The following is a 23484-nucleotide window of genomic DNA, read 5'->3' on the forward strand; positions in this document are numbered from 1 at the left end:
AATTACTAGTCTTATCTGCAAAAAATATGTGTATGTATGTATATATGTATGTATGTATGTATGTATTTATTTATTAATGCATTACAGGAATTTAGTGTTCTCATCCATTATCAATACTTTCCCCCATTTTTGTTAGGTCTTTTTCCTTCTGGTGCTTATCTTATCTGTAGAGAGAAGGAATGTTTGAAGAAAATGCGCTTGGAATAATATGTTTGCTCCCCAAAGCATGTCTTCATAATAATCATAAATTCACATTGCTCAAAAAAAAATCTATGGTGCAGGTGAGAGGGGGTTCATTTACAATCTGCTACATTTCCTGTACTCCCTATATATTATTTCCAGTTTGCCAGTTTTGATAGTTTTAGATTTGAGGCACATGGATTATCACTTATTTTGAATGATATATTCATTTTTATAGAGAAAGAAAAGCAGCCAGAAATTATAGAAATTGTTCTATTTCTTATGAGAATGTCACAAGTAGAATGCCAGATTGTTCACCTTGTCCCTTGCCCTAACATCAAACTGTTCTATTCTGTGTCTTTTTTGTAGTTATGAGTAATACCCCAAATATTTTACAGCACAGTGATGAGTCACAAAGTAAGGAACTATAAATACTCTTGTTCTCCAGAAACAATGAAGCTATCTATTCTTTCACATTCACCCACCTCATGTGCTGTTTCATTTAAGGTTAAGCTTTAAAAGAAAAAAAACACTTTCCCTACTTTAAACATTTAATCTCCAAGTTATGTTTTCTAGTAAAGGGTTTTATTTTATCTAATGCTTCATACATGTATCTAAATCTAGCTTATTATGTACTGCTTGCTACACCTAATCATACACTCAGGTCTGAATTACTCCACTCCTATTTAAAAAAAGAGAACAAAAAATAAGAATGGCAGATGTGTTCATAATTAATATCCTACTGGGTTAATCAGCAGATCCCTGGGAATGCTCTGAGACTTTTGATGCATTCAGAAAATCACTTCCTTGATCTATAGACCTCTCTTTCAGCACAGACATGGAATTGTTAGAGTTTGGGGAAGATGTGATCCTTGCAAACAAAGTAGTAAATAACAAGTCACAAACGTATTTCTTTGAATAACCTAATTCCATGCTTGATTTTGCGTATTTCACTGAGACATTCATTTACGTTTAACATTTATAGCAAGTACTATGTACAAGTGTTGAAGTTTACTAATGTTGAATTCAATATTTCTTGTAGGCAAGTCAAACAATTTGAAGTACAGCTCTTCTAAAACTAAATACAAACAGGATAGGCTTTTCTTTTGAAATAGGTATTTCAGAATTGTTGACTTATGGAATACTTCCGAATGTGAGGATAGAAACGGCATGGTAATTCAATGAAGAAGAGGAAGAAGGGGGATGGGTGATTTATAGGAAAAATTCAAAGTCTTCACAGTGGGCAAACCCTGAGTTGAAAGCTCATTCTCCTTTTGTGTGACTCCCCCAATTACCTAACAGCTCTGCTCTTCAGTTACCTCATCTACAAATGTGGAAATCTGTCTGAGAGTTTCAGGTGTTAAATAAGATGGACTACTATTTAGGACATTAAAAAATGCTAAATTTGTAAGTTCAGTTTCATAGGGAACATGGAACTCTCATTGTAAAAACACTGTACTATATAAAAAGCTAAGTTTTAGTTATATTGTGGTTTGCATTTCAGTTTGGGAGTTAATGTATTCAGGTATGTGCCTGGCATATGGTGGGTAATCAACAAATACTGAATGAGAAAATGCTGGTTTAAACAGAAATCTTGGGATTTAACTAGGAATTTAGCAAAAAGGGGGGAAAAAAGGAACAGAATGGTAAGACGTTCATCAGCTCTCTCTTGACCATCTCTAATCTCTAGATTTTGGATTTGTGAAGTATTTCCTGCAAGCTGAAGGATATAATACATGATCATTTTAGGTGTATCACTCCTTGATAATTGTTTCAAGTACTTTCATTTTGTGTTTGATTTGTCAAGGGGTTACCTTGTCCACAACCTAGTTTTTCCATTGAAAGTGATGTTAACAGGGGTGCCTGGGTAGCTCATGTCAGTTGAGCATCTGACTCTTGATTTTGACTCAGGTCATGATCTCAGGGTTCATAGGTTCGAACCCCACATTGGGCTCTGTGCTGACAGTGCATAGCCTGCTTGGGATTCTCTTTCTTCCTCTCTCTCTGCCCCTCCCCTTCCACTCTCAGAATAGATGGATAAACTTTAAAAAAAAGTGATGTTAACAGTTTTTCTGAGCCAGAGAACTTATAACATCTCAATCTCTGAGGGGAATCAGGAGTATGTGAAGGTGAAGGGTTAGGCTTATACTCTGCCATGTTTGGGGATGAAGCATGGCACTAGGTGTCCCAATGTGTTACCTGACAAGTATCCCCATGCCAGAGGGAGTCAGACATTAAATAGCAAATAAAAAACATCATGACAGATTGGAAGAGATTGAAGAGGAAAGAAAAACGGGTTATGTTTTAGTACTTCAGTATTTTAAGCTGCATTTCCCTCCATTTTTTTTTTTAAATAAGAAGCTCCACATCTTCATTTTGCACTGGTCTTGCGAATGATGCAGCTCATGCCGGTATATGTGGCTGAATCTTAAGAAGCAGTGATTTAGCCTGATCTGCCTTTGTCTTTCTCTTAGGCTGCATCTGGTAGAACTCATCTTCCTCACACTGCCTTTCAACCTCGCTGACCTTCTATCTGCTTCTTCAACATGTTTTTTTCTGTTTCTTACTTCAGAAACTTTATGCTTGCCAGTGCTTCCTCCCAGTTTAGTTTCATCTCTCTTGTCCTTTATTTCTCAGCCAGAGAATCACTTCTTCAGACGACCCCCCCTCAGCACTATAATTAAAGGGGCCTCTCTCCTACACAAGTTCTTTTCTCTTATACCTCCCTCTTTTGTTGCCTGTGTAAAGCTTTAACTACTATCTGTAATTTCTTTATTGATCATTTTTGCTCAATCAAATGTAAAATTCCATGAAGAGACTGTCACGTTTGTATCATTCAAAATGATATACAAATGGCTAGAAAAGTTGGTAGTGCATAGGTGCACAATAATTCCTTGTTCAATAAATAATGTGCTATTCATCCATCCTAAAAATATATGAAAGATCTACTCTGGCAAAAGACTAAGATTTGAATAGGGTATTAATATGGCTCTTCTAGGAACTTTTAATCTAGTCAGGGAAATGGAAGCAGGTATACAATTAAAAGTAGTATATAATAGCTTGAATGGTCAAAATTAATGTTAATTAATCAAAATCATTGTTACGAAATGCCATTATTTCTTATGTGGCAACAGAATACAGTGGTTTGGAAACACAAGACTACAGGAAATCCAGCTTCTGTATAGTTGTCCTTATAGCAAGGAAGTCAGATACTCAGGGAGAATAGCCTACAAGAATCTTAACTGGAGGGAACTCATCACAAACTTAAAGGTTCGTGGTGGTGGAATGGTAAGTGGGCTTAGTTTTCAAAAGTGCATTCTGGAAGCCAGAAGAAAACAGGCCTATTGATTTCCAAGAATGTGAATAGAGTTTATTCCTCCAAGTGTATGAAAAATAGCTGTGTTGTAAAAGGTGACTACTTATACCTAGGCCATGAATGCACATACTGTGTCAATGCTCAGCCTGGAATTCACTCTCCCAAACCTTCTTGATTCATCTTTTGATCCTATTGTGAACTCTGCTTTGGAATTTATTTTTGTCTTCTTGGAGTAGATTTATGCTGATTATTTCTTCGATTCTGAGGCTTCCTCTTATCAAAGAAGGAAGTTACCCTCAGTTACCCATAGAGCCATGGCATCCATAGGTCCACGAGTCTTGAGGTTCTGAATCTCTATCTTAGCAATACTACTGGGTTCTCTTTTGTTCTAGGACAGCAACAGGTACATACAGAAGCTGGTTAAGGCATGAAGGGGTGGACAGAAAGTGATTTTATATTACCAGGCTGGATTACAACATCCATTTTTAGCTCCAGTTGGATACAGCAGAAAAGTAACAGATTTTAGGAGGAACATCCCACAGTCTAAAATTTTGTAGTCACACAACCAGTAAACTGGGTTATGGCTTCTGATTATAGGAAAACAAAATCCACATACTGTCTTTTGGTTTTAGGCATTTTCCCTAGATCAGTTTGCTTAGAAGCAGAGCCTCACCTAAGACAATGCCTAAAACTAGGAAGGAGAGTATGTGTTAGGGAGAAGTTTGTGAATGAGTGAGAGAGGAGGATAGGGAAAGGGAAAAAGCTAAGCAGAGACTTGGTTTAGGGGTCCAACGTTAGCCTGATCCCACAGGGAAGCACTGGAACATAAATTGCATCAGAGAGTCTGTCCCACCTTAAGGAAGCAACCACATTAGCCACTCACTTGTTCAGAGTCACCCAAAGGAAGGTGTTTCTCTCAGGTACCTTTAGTTTGGTGATCTCAAGATCCTGTGGGGTTATATTTCTGAGGAGGTTGAAGATATGAGCTAACAGCAGCAGGTAAAAGAATTAATATGTCTCTGACAGGGCCACCAATAATGTCTTCAGTGGACTCGCAGCGGGTAGAAGTAGATCTAGATGCAGGTAGGTGATTGCACCAGAGAATAGAGTCCTAACCTCTGGTAGTCCTCTTTCAGAAGAGCCAGAACACAAGACAGAAATAGAACAAGGGAAATACCCATATTAATTTCCACAAAGAAGACAAAGAAAACAAGCTAATGGGCTTGCACAGGTGGATATTGGAAAACTTTAAGACCCATAGATATTTTTAGATTTGTAGGTACTAACTACAATGCCTCAAGGAGAAAGAGGGTAGTGAGAAATTAAGAAAAGGGACTGAGACATTCACAAGAATAATCCTCAGTTTTTCATTCATGTATTTGAGCATAAATTTATAGAGTCAAAAATCTGAAATTGCTGTGATCCCATGCCATCACATGGCACAGGACTGTGAGCAGGTAATGTAGGTGTGATTTTCATCTTACTGCACACACTATTCATCACTTTCATGTATATCATGAAATTTAAAATCTCTTTGAATGGAAAAACTGTGAGAAGATGCACACAGGCTAAGTTCACTACTGAGAAGAACAAAAGGAGTTGGTTTCAGAAAATTTTGGCTCTAAGTGAACTGTGTAAAACATTTAATATTTTTAAAATCACCACCTATTGGGTGAAGAACAGGATGTTTCTTTGTAGCAGCTATTCAAACCAACCATTTGAGAAATGGCTGCATTAGAACTTTCTGAAAAAGAAAAATCATCATAAACAGAGGAAAAAGTTGAAAGGATGGGCCAGAAGAACAATCATCATTTGATCATTTAATAATAGCCTTGACCAGTGTTTGTAATACTGAACACACTGAAGGCATTGTGCTTTTGAAAGAGGATACGTTTGGACTCAGATACAGTTGGTTTTTAAATTGCAGCTTGGCTAGTTGTGTGTATGTATGACTTTGGGTAAGTTACTTAAGCTCTCTGAGCTCATTTTCCTCATCTGTTCAATGGCCCTTGACAAGATTTTATGAGGATTATGAAGTGACATAAACACAGTACCTGACATATAGTCAGAAATTGTTAGAACTCTTTCTTTCATTCCCCAATACTTGAGGTCTTATCTCTATGGTCCACAAGGTATGTGCCATCTTTGCTCTAAATCAGTTATTTCCTATCTGCTGGTGGCAGAAGGTATACTGACTGTAGCCTCCAGCTTGGAATTGGTAGTCACCAATCAAGTGGAGGATGAGTAAATCTAGATTTTTTAGTACTCTGATGGTATGTGGGTGACTGACCAAATGAGGGAGCAAGTTGATCAAGGACTCCCAAAGGTTAAGGATATAGTAAAAAGCACTATGATTCCCAATGAAAGAACTCATCAAATATCCCTGGATTCATACTTAATACATTCTTTAAGCACATAATAGAATCATAATGTTAAATTAAAAAAAATAGACTTACATGTTTTACAGAGTGTTTTTCTCCCTTGAAGTTTAAAGTATATATGACATAAACTCTAATTATACTTTGCCATTTACATGCAATCTTTAACAATTTATTTCCAGTATTTAATACAAGGTCCTTAATATTATATTTTTCCTTCATAATTGAACCACAGTTGACTGGGTTTAAATCTAATAAGAGCATGATTGGGGTTAAAGATGTACCATAATGGGAATGACTAATGATTTCATCTTTGTTTCATCTGTATTAAGCTTATGAGACCTATGATTTTATCACCATTATCAGCATTCTCAATGTTCATTTTCCACTCATTTTGGCAAAATAATAAGGGCAAAGAGCAAAAAACATTCAAATAATTACATAAAGCCTGCTCTTACAGACAAAGATGGCATGGCTGCCCAAACAGAACTCTTGGCTGTCAGGCGGTGCCACCACACATTAGTGCAAAATGTTCGTTGATCTGCTGATGTATGAAAGTCTGGATTTGGCATACAAAAGGCACTTTGGAGTGTCGATGTATAATGCATGAAAGTGTTGGCTGTTCAGAAGCTGAAAATATGAGAGTCAGGGACAGCCTGTATGTACATGAACAAAGAAAAGGAGACAGATATAGTAAACCATGGCTGACTTTGTCCTTTAGGGGTTAAGGAGGACTTTCAAGTGGAGGTGTGTTTGAGTGCAGTCCTTAGAGGTGAATGGACTTGGGTCCGGGATTGGCCCTCATTCTAACTATGTGCCCATCTTGGAAACGTTGAAGAACATGGCGTGTTCAGGAAGTCTGAGCACAGAACATAAGAGTGTGGGAAGAGACAGAAGGAAGTTAGTTTGGAAACAGAGTTCGAAGAGCCCTGCATGCTATGTCAAGGAGAGAACCCTACTTTATTTTAGAGGTCAAAAGGTCTTTTTATGGTTTTGAAAATGAATTGAAAAGTCAAGTGATTTTGATAAAAATCCAGATTCTATGCCTCTCTTAAGAAAGAAAAACACCGAGCCTCCATTCCTGTGAGGCGTTATGTGGCTGGAACAGGTTAGCTGCTGCCTTTTTTATGTAGGGCTTCTGTTCTCCATATCTTTTCTTCCTCTTGTTAGGGTTCTTTCATCTGGGCTTGGCATGCATTAAAATATATGGTCCCTGAATGTAATGGGAACCATCAGAGGTTTTCAAGGAAAAAAAATAATGAGAGAAATCCACTTAACATTTTATCATAATTTGGGTACTGTGTTAGGTGCTATACAGTAGAAATTTGGGTGTGGGAGCAATAAGAAGATGGTTGGCGTGGGTTTGCTAGGGACAGGATGGGGGGAGAGGGAGAGAGAGACAGAGAGAGACAGAGAGAGACAGACAGTGAGATGCTTATTTAGGAATTCCAGGTGAGAGGTGGAGAAAATGTGAGTTTCCTCTGTATTTTTGTGAATTTCACAACACTAGACATATTGCCTTGCCTATATATGTATTTGGTACTCAGTAAATGCCTATTGAATTAACATATATTAACATATTGATAAACATTTAATCATTGTGTGGACTTTTTCATTCAATTTTTGGGCCCTAGTTCATCATTTACTAAATACAAGTAAGGAAATAGAATTCAATGATGGCTCCAAATAGAGACTAAAATTAAAGAAATTTTTGAAATTATTTTCAGTGTTTGATGTGGTACAGGCTGATACGTTACAGAATCTTCGGTTGCTAGTTCTATGCTGATTTTTTTTCCATTTTTTTAAATAAAATTTATTGTCTAATTGCTTTCCATACAACACCCAGTGCTCATCCCAAAAGATGCCCTCTTCAGTGCCCATCACCTACCCTCCCACACCCTCCCACACCCCATCAACCCTCAGTTCTCAGTTTTTAAGAGTCTCTTATGCTTTGGCTCTCTCCCACTTTAACCTCTTTTTTTTTCCTTCCCCTCCCCCATGGGTTTCTGTTAAGTTTCTCAGGATCCACATAAGAGTGAAAACATATGGTATCTGTCTTTCTCTGTATGGTTTATTTCACTTAGCATAACACTCTCCAGTTCCATACACGTTGCTACAAAGGGCCATATTTCATTCTTTCTCATTGCCACGTAGTACTCCATTGTGTATATAAACCACAATTTCTTTATCCATTCATCAGTTGATGGACATTTAGGCTTTTTCCACAATTTGGCTATTGTTGAGAGTGCTGCTATAAACATTGGGGTACAAATGCCCCTATGCATCAGAACTCCTGTATCCCTTGGGTAAATTCCTAACAGTGCTACTGCTGGGTCATAGGGTAGATCTATTTTTAATTTTTTGAGGAACCTCCACACTGTTTTCCAGAGTGGCTGCACCAGTTTGCATTCCCACCAACAGTGCAAGAGGGTTCCCATTTCTCCACATCCTCTCCAGCATCTATAGTCTCCTGATTTGTTCATTTTAGCCACTCTGACTGGCATGTGGTGATATCTGAGTGTGGTTTTGATTTGTATTTCCCTGTTGAGGAGCGACGTTGAGCATCTTTTCATGTGGCTGTTGGCCATCCGGATGTCTTCTTTAGAGAAGTGTCTATTCATGTTTTCTGCCCATTTCTTCACTGGATTATTTGTTTTTTGGGTGTGGATTTTGGTGAGCTCTTTATAGATTTTGGATACTAGCCCTTTGTCTGATATGTCATTTGCAAATATCTTTTCCCATTCCATTGGTTGCCTTTTAGTTTTGTTGATTGTTTCCTTTGCTGTGCAGAAGCTTTTTATCTTCATGAGGTCCCAATAGTTCATTTTTGCTTTTAATTCCCTTGCCTTTGGGGATGTGTCAAGTAAGAAATTGCTGTGGTTGAGGTCGGAGAGGTCTTTTACTGCTTTCTCCTCTAGGGTTTTGATGATGTCCTGTCTCACATTCAGGTCCTTTATCCATTTTGAGTTTATTTTTGTGAATGGTGTGAGAAAGTTGTCTAGTTTCATTCTTCTGCATGTTGCTGTCCAGTTCTCCCAGCACCATTTGTTACAAAGTCTGTCTTTTTTCCATTGGATATTCTTTCCTGCTTTGTCAAAGATTAGTTGGCCATACTTTTGTGGGTCTAGTTCTGGGGTTTCTGTTCTATTCCATTGGTCTATGTGTCTGTTTTTGTGCCAATACCATGCTGTCTTGATGATTACAGCTTTGTAGTAGAGGATAAAGTCTGGGATTGTGATGCCTCCTGTTTTGGTCTTCTTCTTCAAAATTACTTTGGCTATTCGGGGCCTTTTGTGTTTCCATATGAATTTTAGGATTGCTTGTTCTAGCTTCAAGAAGAATGCTAGTGCAATTTTGATTGGGATTGCATTGAAGGTGTAGATCACTTTGGGCAGTATTGACATTTTAACAATATTTATTCTTCCAACCCATGAGCACAGAATGTTCTTCCATTTCTTTATATCTTCCTCAATTTCTTTCATAAGCTTTCTGTAGTTTTCAGCATACAGATCTTGTACATCTTTGGTTAGATTTATTCCTAGGTATTTTATGCTTCTTGGTGCAATTGTGAATGGGATCAGTTTCTTTATTTGTCTTTCTGTTGCTTCATTGTTAGTGTATAAGAATGCAACTGATTTCTGTACATTGATTTTGTATCCTGCAACTTTGCTGAATTCATGGATCGGTTCTAGCAGACTTTTGGTGGAGTCTATCGGATTTTCCATGTATAATATCATGTCATCTGCAAAAAGCGAAAGCTTGACTTCATCTTTGCCAATTTTGATACCTTTGATTTCCTTTTGTTGTCTGATTGCTGATTCTATGCTGATTTTGGACAATATTACCTTTACAATCAATTGTATTGAATATATGAGGATCAATAAAACCATTCACTTTACACTAATACTTTTAATTGTTTTATAAAATATTGAGTGGATTCAAAGAAATATTTATAAAATATAGGTAACTTAAATATCATTATGCAAAGAATGCTTATGTACGGATCACAGAATTATAAAATGGAACATTATTCCTTTGAAATCTTTTGTGTACCTTTTTCTGAATCCAATCCATTCCCATATAACTCAGAGAAAATCACTAAATTTGTGTTTATCATTTGTTTGCCTTTATGTTTTTAACCATATGTTTCTAATAGTAAGCCATATATTGCATGCTTTTGCAAGTTATCTTTAACTTTCCATAAATAGAACAATATGTATTCAGGGATTTGCTTTTTCACTTAATGTTAAGTTTCAGAGATTCAGACACTGATGCAGGTAAATGTAATTAATACATGTAAAGGTAATTAATTGACTTTCTAGTGGTCTCCAACATTCCATTGTATGATCACACCTTGATTTATTTATTAGATATTTAATGAGCATTTGCTTTTATAAGCAGTGCTAGGAGCGCCTGGGTGGCGCAGTTGGTTAAGCGTCCGACTTCAGCCAGCTTACGATCTCGCGGTCCAGGAGTTCGAGCCCCGCGTCAGGCTCTGGGCTGATGGCTCAGAGCCTGGAGCCTGTTTCCGATTCTGTGTCTCCCTCTCTCTCTGCCCCTCCCCCGTTCATGCTCTGTCTCTCTCTGTCCCAAAAATAAATAAACGTTGAAAAAAAATTTTATAAGCAGTGCTATTATGAATGTTCTCCTGGTACGTATATGTAAGTGTTTCTTTAGAGTTTAAACTGAGAAATGGAATTTCTGGATCAAAAGAAATGTGTGCATTCAAATTTGCTAGATTAGCTCAAACCATTTTCCAGAGTAGTTTGCCAGTTTACACAATGACCAGAAGTGTAAATATTTGTTTGCATAACATGTTTGCCAACACTTGGTGTTGTCAGACATAATTTTTTTTTTTTTTGCCAATCTAGTGGATATATAATGCTTACCTTATTGTAGACTTAATTTACATTTTCCTGAAAAATAATGCCAGTTATTTCTTTTTCATTTGTTTGGATTTCCTTTTTTTATGAAGTACTTGTTCAATCCTTTGCTCATTTTCTCTTCTCTGTGTTCTTATTTATTAGATGTTTTTTGGAGATTCTGTATCCTAGTCCTTCATTATATATGTTGAAAACGTTTTCACTTTTTCTCTGGCTGCTGTCATTTCTTGAACAAATTGCTTAATTTGAACAGGTTCAACTTTTTTCCTTCCTTTCCTTTCCTTTCCTTTCCTTTGCTTTCCTTTCCTTTCCTTCTCTTTTCCTTTCTTTTCTTCTTTCTTTTCTTTTCTTTCTCCCTCCTTCTCTTTTTCTGTTCTTTCTTTCTTTCTTTCTTTCTTTCTTTCTTTCTTTCTTTCTTTCTTTCTTTCTTTCTTTCTTTCTTTCTTTCATGTGGTTCAATTTTCAATCCTAGCACTTTTTGTATGTGGTCCTTACTGTGTTTACAAAATAGTGTTCTATACTGTTTTATAAAACTTTTATAGTTTTGGTTTCCATATTTAGATCTGGGTTGATTTTTGTGAAGGGTATTAGGGAAAACTCAGTTTTGTTTGTGTTTCCCATATGGGTAACCAGTTGTCCCACTATTTGTTGTAAATGCCATATTTATACCATTGATCTGAAATGTCATTTTTGTCATAAATCAAGTTTCCTTAAATTTGTGGATTTTTTGGGGGGGGATTTGTTGCTTGATTGAACTATTTTTAGTCTCTAGAAATACCACACTCTCTTAAATTTAATAAATTAAAAATAACTCTTGATACTTGGTAGGAGATACATGCCATCTTCTTCTCTTAGCAGGTTTTGGCCCTTTGCTTTTCTCCTATTAATCACCTCTCAAATTACATTTAAAAACTGTTATTTAGAGACTGTTGAGAATTTTATTGGTAAATTTGGGGAGATTTGGAATTTATGTTATCAAATTCTCCAACTTATGTACATCTCTCTATTTATTTAAATCTTATTTAATATTTAATAAAATGTATAACTTTCTCTATAAAATTTTTACAGAATTTTGCTAGATTTACTTTTTAGACCATATGTTTCTATAAAACATTAATATTTTATCTTTATTTTTATTTAACATTTTTTTAATGTTTATTTATTTTTTAAAATTTTTTTTTTTTTCAACGTTTATTTATTTTTGGGACAGAGAGAGACAGAGCATGAACGGGAGAGGGGCAGAGAGAGAGGGAGACACAGAATCGGAAACAGGCTCCAGGCTCCGAGCCATCAGCCCAGAGCCCGACGCGGGGCTCGAACTCATGGACCGCGAGATCGTGACCTGGCTGAAGTCAGACGCTTAACCGACTGCGCCACCCAGGCGCCCCAATGTTTATTTATTTTTGAGACAGAGAGAGAGCATGAATAGGGGAGGGCCATACAGAGCGAGGGAGACACTGAATCCAAAGAAGGCTCCAGACTCTGAGCTCTCAGCACAGAGCTTGCTTTGGGGCTCAAACTCACAGACTGTGAGATCATGACCTGAGCCCAAATCAGATGCTTAACCGACTGAGCCACCCAGGCGCCTCTTAAATAACATTTTAGAATGTTGTACATTCTAAATTTGTGGCTGAGGTATAAAAAGTATTATTGACTTTCCTATGCTATTTTGTATCCTACAAGCTTGCTAAACTTGACTTCTAATCAATTCTAATAATATATCTATTGATTTTCTTAAGTTTTGCAGTGAAGCAGTAATATATCCATGATTAATGAAAGTTTTTATATTCTCATTTCTTTTGATTTCCTTTTCTTGCCTTACTATACTGGCCATGACAGTTAGTATAATGGTGAATAAAAGTGAAGATAGTAAGTATCATTGTCTTGTTCCAGATGCTGTAGGGAAAGCTTTCATTATTCCACTATTAAGAATAATGTTTACGATTTTTTCCCCCAAATACCTTTACCCAGTCAAGGAAGTTTCTATTTTTTGTGTGCTGAGAGGGTTTTTTTTTTTTTTCCTTTAATCATGTGTAATTCCTGAATTATTAACTTTTCTAAACCAATAAACACTATTATATGATTTTTCCCTGTAGTCTATTAATGTAATAAATTGCAATAATTTGTTTTCAAAGGTAAAGACAACCCATACATTTCTAGGATAACCTAATATAGTCATAATTTTTCACACACTTCTAGATTTAATTTGCTTATTATTTTTAGATTTATGCATCTAAAGATTATAAGATTGGTTTTTTCATATTGTCCTTATCTGGGTTTGTATCCAAGATATTTTAGTCTCATAAAATAACTTGAGGAATGCTTATTTTTTACTGTATCATAGAATAGATTTTTAGTATTTTAATTATATGGTCACTAACTGCTTCATAGAACTCACTGGTATAACTGTCCAAACATGGAATTTTCAGTACAGGAAGAATTATCTACAGATTTACTTTCTGTACAGGTTATAGAACTCTTAAGACATTCTATTTCATCTTTAGACAGTCATTTTAAGTTATATTTTTATAGTAAATTTTTCATTTAATCTTGGATTTAAAATTTATTCATATAAAACCAACTTATAATCTTTGTGAAGTTTATTATAATATAGTCATGCTTCATTTTTTATTTCTGTTATCTAATTTTTTAAAAAATTTGTGCCATATGATTGGCAATTTTATGATTGTTCTAAAGAGTGAGAAATTTGTATATCTATAAGGATAAAAAACAAAGTTTAAAGAAAGAAAATACACATACAATAGAATGAATCAGTGACTTTTCTTACTTTCTTAAGGTTTATTTTTATGTTTTTCTAATTTTATTTAATTATCTGATTTCTTTATTAAAATTGACATATAATTTTAATTCCTTTCTAAATACTGTTTTAATTTTACCCCACAATAGTGATATATAATATTTTATTATCATTGGATTTAAATATATTATTAGTTTCATTATGTTTACTTTTTGAATCGTGATTATTTGGGATGGTGGGTTTTTTTCTAGTTATCTTTTGTTTTTTTAATGAGCTCTAATTTAATTATACTGAGATTAGCAACATGTTCTGTGTTCTTACAATCACTATAGTTTCTTTGGTGAATACCCTTGACATTTAACTTGAATACTTAATATATAACCATGTAATATTAAACAATAGCCTTATCCTTCTTTTAAAAATATGAGGACCTTAGTATTGCTTACATCCAATATCTCCTATCCCAAAGTATATGATTTTGGTATTTTTGGGGGGAGGCTATATTTTGTCATTCCACAATAAATTATTACTTTTGCTCTTATGAACATTGAATTCTTGAAATCAATTGTTCACAATTATTGTCCCCATCACACTGCATATATTATTCCATTGATTTGGAATTCACTGTTAAAGTAAGTCAACTATCAGCCTATACTTCACTCTTTGGAAAATAATTTGACTTTTTAAATCTTGTAAGATTTTTCTCTTTATCTTTAGTGTCTGTGGTTTCACTAGGGTGAGTCTAGGTGAGAGCTTCTTTTTATTTTTCTAACTTGGAAATTTGGAGGCCTTTTGAGTATGTGGATTTATGTCTTTCATTTGTATCAGATAATTCTCAGAAATTTACTTTTCAAATATTACCTATACCTTAGTTTTTCTTTTCTTCTTCTGTATGTGTTTCTATAAATACAACTGTTAGCGTGAGTTTTGCAGAGCACTCAAATTGTGTGAATTAAGGCCACAAAACTATGTAAAAGTTGGCTTTTGTGTACTTACTTTGTAAACTTTGTCTTTACTATGAAGATTGGAACTTTGAAGATCACAGATTTTAGGGATTTTCTCTAAGACTCCTCATCTGTTTACTAATGTATCCCTGACCTATTATTTTTTTTATTTATCCCTGATCTATTATTAAATCTATCTTAAATATCAATTGTTTTTTATTTCCATAAATTCTCTTTGGTTCTTTTTTGAATCTGCTTGGTTATTTTAATTACCTATTAGTTTTTCTATTCATATTTTAATATTCATTTAAATATATTAAGTATGTTTATTTAATATTTTATATTGATAAATCCATCCCTGCTGTTTTTGTGTTTGTTTTCTCTTTAGATGTCTTTGGGAATTTGGTGAGTTATGGAATTTTGAATGACAGCTTTATGTTTCTTTATGAATCTCAACTTTGGGAAATATTTCTGTCCAGGATGAACATAGGTGCTCTAGAGGGAATTTCTCTTCACCTCTGTGTAGTATCTGTGTCTATTATCTAGTTTGAAATCAATGTCAATTCAGTTTTTTGGATTGAGATTTTCAGAGTACCCACATGTATGAATTTAGGATACAAGTCCATGTGAAAACTAGCTTTTGCTTCTGAAATCTCAGGTAATATCTTTAACTGCACTTCTGCTATGAAGGATGGAACTCCAGGGTCATAGCTATTTAAGAATTTTTCTTAGTCCCCTTACCTCGAGCAGATTTCATTTTTCCATCTTGTCCCTTGAGCCCTTGAAGGCCATGAAAGGAACTTTAATTTTACATTTGGTTAGTAAATCCCTCAAGAGGAAAACCTGGTTTCAGAGATCCTCTTAACACTATTTCCACTTTCACTTAGATTTTAGTCTGAATACTTCTTCTTTTCTTTTGAATTGGTCAAGGCACTTAAGGAGATATTAACATTTTTAGAAGTTTCTTCGGTGGAAAGAGATTGGTGTGCCATATTGCCAGAAATGGAAGTCTGACTATGCCTTGACTAGCAAATATTGAAAGAAAAGTTAGAGGAGAAAGAAAAAGTTACCAATGGTTTTGGTAATTTTCTCATCATTGGGTTGGTCTCAGCACAGGCAAGCCAAATAGGAGCGTGATTCCTGACTGTGAAGGATAGAGGCCAAAAAGCTACTCCTGTGGAAGAGGTTGGTCTCAGGATAGGCTGGGGGGGTTTCACTTTGTCCCTCCAAAATTGGAGGGACAGAGTCAGTGTGTGGGTCCCAGATAGGGTTGCCAGATTAAGTACAGGACATATAGTTGATTTTAATTTCAGATATATAGTGAATATTTTCAAGCATATATCCCAATTATTTGCTTCCACCCAGTCATCTCTCATCCCAAAAATCTAAGGTTGGTGGCACTGGATATTGTGGAGTATGTGATTTATAAGCACTGTATTGTGACTAAATGAGAGCCTTAGGAAAGTACTTGGCAAACTTTAGTGTGCAGTACACATCACCAGGAAAGCTTTATCAAACTGTGGATTCTGATTTAGTGGGTCTGGGGTGTAAGAAGACGGTCTTCTGTACTTCTAACATGAATGGGTTCTGCTCTAAATGTAAACATGGAACCTCCTCTTCAGATAAGAGAAATCTCAAACAATAATCTCTTCTCAATAGACAAGAACCTCTTGGTGCTCCCTCCTAGAACCATCAAGACAGAAATATTTTTCTCAGCTTTTGAACTTTGTTGTTAAAGCATGCTTGTAAATATCAATGGTAAAATGTGGCTATGTGTTCAGTATGCTCAGTCCTTGTAGGTAGCCCTTCCTGAAACATATTCTCAAAATGCTACCTCATCATTAAAATGCTGAGATAATGGAACCTACTCCTGCTCCCTTGCCTACTCTCTATAGCTGTATGTATGTAGTTCAGGATGCCTCACAGATGACTTGAATAAATACCAGTTTGCTATATGTGATATTCTCTAAAATCCCAAGAGGAGGAGTCATTTTCAATGAACAAATTTCCAAATAGATCACAGCTTATTCCTTCATGTTTCCTTGTATTTGAGGCAGAACCTGAGCCAATGTTAGGAAACATAGTAGCCACCATTATACCAGTTGCATTGATGGGAGTTTTATACCTGAAGTTTTGCACAAACTACGTGTAGATCTAAATGGGAAAACAATAGAAAAACAAAGAATGACAAAGACGTGCTAGAATAATTTCTATATGCTTACCTCTCTTTCTCCTCTAACCTCTGGTCGGTTTCATACAACATTTAAAAAAAAAGTTGGGAACGCCTGCAGTGAGTGGAGTCACTGTCTAGGGTTAGATTTTCCTACATTTTGTTAGAGGTTAGAAATGTTCTCTTTCTCTTTTGGAATGACTTTTCTCAGTTTTTCCATGAGATAAATGCATCATTCAAATTCATGAGTTTAGAATATTCAGAATGGTACAAAAAAACATGACTGAAAAGTGTGAGGTCTGTATCACCTTATCATCCTCTTTTTATCTGTAGGTGAATTTTTATGAGTTTTTAAATTTGCTTCTATTCCTGTGATAGTTCAGTAGTGGTCATTGTCATTTTTCAGAAATTTTGTTTCATTTATTTTTTTTCCTAGAATTGCTGTGAAAGTAAATATAGATCATGATATGTTTTAAGAACAACAATTAAGAAAAATTTATTCTTTTCTCCTAATTCATCAAATGTCGATGCTTTTGCATGTGAGTGGTTATATCTCATTAATGGCTTCTGTGGTGTAGCTCTGTAATTAATATTTATATATTAGCTACAGTATCTGTTATTATGGAAAAAAGAATTATATAGTATAAAATTGAATGTTTTAAAGCATTCAAGTAAACCAAAAATATTTCCTCAAAAATGTGTTGAAAGGATGTAACAATCCAGCATGTGATTTTAATTAATGTCCAAGTAACTAAAAATGTATTTAGTTCATAAAGAAAACATATTGACATCTAATTATGGATCATAGAATTTGGTGCAGTGAAACCGTAGTGCATCTGTTCAGTGAAAACATAATCATGGAGAATACTAAATGGCACAATATATAATGAAAAATTGAAATAATGCACAAATAAGACCATTAAAAAAATCACAGTGTGAAACTAAATAGAGTTGGAATTTAGCAAGAGAGGTCTGGTAGTTCTAGATTTACTGATAACAGAGATTGTCAAATTCATACAAAATTTACTATGCTAATTTTAATGGTTGTGCAGCAGAAGAGTCTCTCTTTTCTCCTTTAATGGAATTTAAATTTTTAAAGTAGAAGAAAGTTCGTGCAATTAGCCCACTTTCATATTTTCAAACCTATATATAAATTGAACTAAAGGTTATCTTTTTGATAAATCATTTTTCTTCAATTAATGATGGCAAAGACTAACAAATGCCAAGAATGTTGACTTTATTTTTCACAATATTTTTGGCTCAACCCCTTTTTCTTTATTCCGACTGATTTAGGTCAGGCTCTAACTTCCTCTTACATGGGATTTTAATAGTTTTCTCTGTAATTCCTAATTGGTTCACTTGGTTCACAGTGGAACTTATACCTCCTGATCTCTTGCCCCCGCCCCCGCTCAATCTATTCTATAATTAACAGCAGTGGTTCTGTGATTTGAGGTTGAATTTCAACCACCTGGAGGAATTGTTGGAACACATAAAGCATCCTTAGAGGTTCTAGTTCAGGTGGTCTATGAAGAGGCCCCAGAATTTGCATTTTGAATATTTATTTATTGTGTGTGTGTGTATGTGTGTGTGTGTGTGTGTGAGAGAGAGAGAGAGAGAGAGAGAGAGAGAGAGAGAGAGAGAGACAGACAGAGACAGAGACAGAGAGTCAGAGAGAGCGGGGAAGAGAGAATCCCAAGGAGGTTTCTCCCTGTCAGTGCACATTCCAGTGTGGCTCTGTCTCACAAACTGTGAGATCATGACCTGGGCTGAAATCAAGAGTTGGATACTTGACTGAGCCACCCAGGCACACCAGAATTTCACTGTGAATTTTCTCCAGGTGATGCTGATCTTATGGGTCCATGGACCACATTTTGAGAATGACTGCCAGGGCATCTTGCTAATTCCCCTAAAGGTAGTCTTCCCCCAGTGATCCCATTTTCACAGCCTTTATTGGCTTCTTTTGGTCTTTCAAACCTGGCTCAAATTTAACAAGGTATTTAGGAATTTCTACCATGTGTCCCCCAACCTATCTTTTCTGCTCATCTCCAAGTTATCTCTCCCTGGGCATTTGATGCTTTAGCACATGGAATAATTCACAGTTAAAGAACATGCCCACATATTTTTCTACCTTCATGTTTTATTTGCTACTCCAATCCGCCTGGAAAGCTCTTAGCTCTTTATCTCCATATTTCAGTCATTAAGTTCTCAGCACAAATGATCTCTCTGCCATGAAGCATCTCTGATTTTCTCATTTGCATAGGCCACAAATAATGGCACACTTCTCTGAACTCTTTACACATTTGTGTAAAATTTGTGTAAAATTAATCTTTTATTAATTTTTGCTTGCTCCACTTTCTATTGTTTTTACTTGAACACATATCTAAATTATTCCATTAGCTTATAAGGTATTTTGGAATAGAGCTTGAATTTTGTCATTTTTTCTAGCACTGTGTTTTATAAATAGAAGTTACTAATAAATATTTGTGGATTTTTAAAAATTTATATAATCATGAAAATAGCAATGAGAAAAATAATGAGAACATTTAAGAAGGCTACCTAGAATCTACTAGACTCTTACTATGTGGCTAGGCAGCATTCTAGCTGTACACATTATTTCATTTAACTTCCTCATTTTTTCTATGGGATTATATTCATTCCTATTTGATAGCTGAGGAAACTGAGGCACCAGGAAGTTAAGTAACTGTCTATAGTCACATAGCTGGTAAGTAGAGTAATTGGGATATGATCCCAGGAGGTAAATTTCAGAGTTTAGTCTTGTAATGCCTTATATAATGAAGCTTCTTATAACATAAAAATGTAGACACTTAAAACTTGGACACCAAATGGACAGATATGTCTGCAAAACTTTAACAAAAACTGATTGAACAATGATGATTACCAACTAGTATCCAGTATCAGAGTGGCCCTGAAGATTCCTTCACTTGCAAATCTCTATAATTCTCCAGTCATTCCACTTACCCATTCATTTATTTGTATGACACAATCATGAAGAACCCAATATACCCTCTTTTTGTTTTCATTATATTGTGGTCAAGTATGTTTCTCTGAGTGGCCCTGAGACCCCCTGCATCAGTAGTACCTTGGGTGCTTGTTAACCCAAGTTCAACCAAGCACTTGGTTTAGTTAACCAAGATCAACTAAATCAGAATTTCTGGAAGAAGTGCTTGAAAAATCTTCATTTTACCCAAGCACTCTGGTGGTTCTTATGTACACAAAGATTTCAGAAGTACAGTTCTCTCTGGGTCATCAAACTGGTCAGTGTGATTTATGAATATCCATTTAGTGTGAGTGGAGTGGGGGTATAGGGAAATAGATTCCAGTTTGTGACAACTCTGAGTTAGATTGTTGCATATAGGATGTCTGTGAAGGCACAAAAGCACTTGGTGAAGATTTGTTTGGATTACCAAGAATTCTTTACAAATGTTTGTAACTATTTAATGAGTCAGTGTGGGTTATTTAAATAAATAATCAAGTCACCTTCCCTTTAACACATATAGAGATCAGTTATTCTAGTGTTTCTTAATCTTAGTTTACCAACACCTTTTAAAGAAAAAAAGAACCAAACACTCCTTTGACTTTAGAGTTGACTTAAATTATATTAAATATAAAGTTTCTTAAATATAAACATAAAACAGTTTACAGTTTATACAGCTATAAAATGAAGCATAATGTATGAAGTCCAAACAAATCCATAGACATGCTATTCATTTTACAAACGTTAAAAATGAAGATTTTTTTCAGTTGAAACTCTATTTCTTGTGTTATATTTTAAAGTAATGAATGTGCCTCTTTGTTTACCATGACATTCATTGTCAATGTAATTTTGTAAGCTTTTGAACACAAGGGTCTGTAATTTGATTCATCATTGCTTTAATTATTTCTCTTTTTAATGAATTTTTAATTTTAACCACTATTCTTTTATTTTCATGAGCCAATCAATTTAAAAATATGTATAAAATATAAAATACAATCATAAAAATAACTAAACGAAACACTTTCCAGAGCATATTTGGTTTTATATGCACTGATAATGAACTATTATTGCAAGATGCTCTGTAGTCAGACTAGCCTGCATTGTCAGTCAGGCAGTTTTTTTTCTGCTCAGTTTGTTTTCACAACAGTGAGCTTTTTGATGACAACTACTGTGTAAACTTCATTCAGAAAGCATGCTGGACATCATTTGGTCTTTAGTTCCTTAGAACATGATAGAATGTAAAGTACCTGGTCGTAAGGCAGTCATGTAGACTGGATGGAATGTACTAATACCAGAATTCTAAAATTATTTTAGAAAACATGATATTAAAAACATCAAGAACATCAACAAAATTTCTGAAACTTCAAAACCAAAATGGGTAGACCCTTGTTCATTGGACCCTTCAAAACCTGTAACTGTTCCTTGGTGCACCGGTTTGTATTGGAGTGTAGGGTGAAAGAGGAAATTAGCAGAAAAGAAGAGAAATTTTGCATCGTGGACATGAACTTCTACCGGTTGGTGGTTAGGCACTCAAATAAAAGAAGATTTGAAGAAAGGAAGAATATCGTATGGATAAAATTGCAAAAGTAACAGAAACCATTAGCACTCTTCTTTCTTGCTTTGTGCTCTCCTTGCAGACCACTCAGGCATCTCTATGCCATGCAAGAGGTGACCTCTCATACAAGCAAATTGAATACAAAAGCTGAATGTGCTCAGGTTGAGTTTTTGGTCTCTAATCTGCAGCATGTTGTGATGGTCCTGCATTTATTACATATGTCATTAGGCAATCTTTGCCCTGGATTTCTAATGGTTTAAGACCTTTTGGACATCTTCATTCACCGTTATCAAATGATATCACTCACAAGAGTAGAAGAATAAAGTCCATTTTCCTGAATTCTTAAGCATCTTTGCTGATACGAATCTTTAGTTCTAAAGAGCTCCATATTAAGGGAATTTAAAATTGTTTTCTTCTAGAAATTTAGTCCATTGTATAACACCTCACATTTCTGTGTGGGCATCCTTGTCCGTATCTAATCCAAACCCTCTGGACTGCATTTTATTCTCTCTCCCTTTGTCTGTCTTTAGCATCAGAAGAACAGATGGCCATCTTTTGTCAGTACTTGAAGATTGTTTCTAAGAAACATTAAGTGTGCATCAGGCCTCAGTTGTTAGACAAAGATCCTTTTCAAAACAGAAGATGAACAATCTCTGAATTCTTCAGGTGTGTCTTGAAGCCCCAGTTCCCCTTTTCCTCACTTTAAGTTGTTTAATAGCTTCAAAGTTTTTTTTTTTGTTTTGTTTTGTTTTTATTTCTTTCATCCCTATTTCCAGATATATAATCATTAAACTCACTCACATTGAGGTGTAAATGACTGCTAAAGCTTAAAATGTAAACTATTGGGGAGAGTATCTTAATTTTAACAAAGAGCACTTTTTTTTTTTAGATTGAGGTTTTGATCGCAAAGCTACAATATCTGTGATTTTGATAAGGGAGGGTGGGAGGAGGACTGAGGATAGTTGTCCACACTGCTATAATCATTCTATGCAGGTGATTGGTAGAATGCTCCACATGTGAGAAGCAGCTCTCTTCATTCATGATTCATTCAAAAAATATTCACAGAGCATCTAGTGTCTGGGGTACTGGGAATACAGCAGTGAATTAAACAAAGTCTTACAGAACTTATGTCCTTTTGGGGGTAGAAAAACAGTAAACAAACCAACAAAAGCAAGAAAATGCCAGGTGTGTGAAATGTTAGGCAGAGAATTAGAATAGGGCAAAGTGAATAGAGAGTGAGTGGCTGGTTACTTTTGATTTGGGAGTCAGGAAAGGTATTTCCTGGGAGAGGTGACACCTAAATTGAGATCTGATTGTAAGACAAAGCCAGCCCTAAGCAGAGGCTCTCCAGGGAGAGGTGAGAACAAGTGCAAGGACTCTACAGATGGAGGTAAACTTAGCATGTTAATGTCTGGCTCTTACTAAAAAAGAGGGAGTCTAGAAGATGAGGTGGGGGGAGAGGGAGGGACTAGTTCATGTGGGGCTTTGATATGTCAGGATAGAGATTTAATATTTCATTCTAAGCAGGGTTGGAAACCTTTGGAGCCAGATCTGATTTTCATTTTTAAATATTACCAGGTCTGCTGTGTGTTATAGCAGGAATGAACACAGTAAAACCAGTTAGGATCTTGAGTATTCTGGGTGAGAGCAAATGATGACTCAGGTGGAAATTTGGAGAAAAGTTTGAGGAGGTTGGCAGGGCTTGCTGATGGGTTGAATGTCGAGAGGGAGTGAAAACGGGAGTCAAGAGTAATGCCTAGGCTTAGTGCTTGACTAATTGAGGGGTGACAGTTTATTATTATGCGGAAAACTTAGGGAGAAATAGGTCTAGAAGTAAAACCAAGATTTCATAGTATGATGTGTAGTAATAGTTTGGGTCACAGACTTGGAGGTTAGTCATATCTGAATCTAATTCTTGGCTTAGGTGCTTTCAGACTCAATGATCTTGAGCATAAATGGAGATCAATATAAGCATAGCATTGCGAAAATGAAAAAAAAATAGACAATTAATAGAGAATACTCAGGGGCATCAGCATTATTACTAAATTTGAGATTAGAATTTGAAATCTATTTTTTTCTATTTTCCAGATTTTAATATTCTTTGTTAATATTTTGTGCCATGACTAAGCTGTCTTCCCAAATTGCAGAGTTTAAAAATTAAAACACTAGTGTTGTTGTTTCATCAATTATTTAACTTACAAGTTTACATTCCTTTAAATATACCACAGTGTTGTTTTAACCATAGTAATGTGTTGCTTTCTAATGGTCAATTGTTGAAAACTCATAGATATTTACACCACTGATC

General features: G+C 35.3%; 1 long non-coding RNA gene across 2 annotated transcripts in view; it reads left to right on the forward strand.

The window, feature by feature from the left end:
• The window catches only part of LOC147584286 (uncharacterized), a 457950-nt gene that overhangs the window by 370247 nt on the left and 64219 nt on the right, over positions 1 to 23484 (forward strand). The window lies entirely within an intron of this gene.

The sequence above is a fragment of the Puma concolor genome, chromosome A1 (assembly GCF_028749965.1).
Source record: "Puma concolor isolate L17-30 chromosome A1, mPumCon1.1.hap2, whole genome shotgun sequence".
NCBI classification, from domain to species: domain Eukaryota; kingdom Metazoa; phylum Chordata; class Mammalia; order Carnivora; family Felidae; genus Puma; species Puma concolor.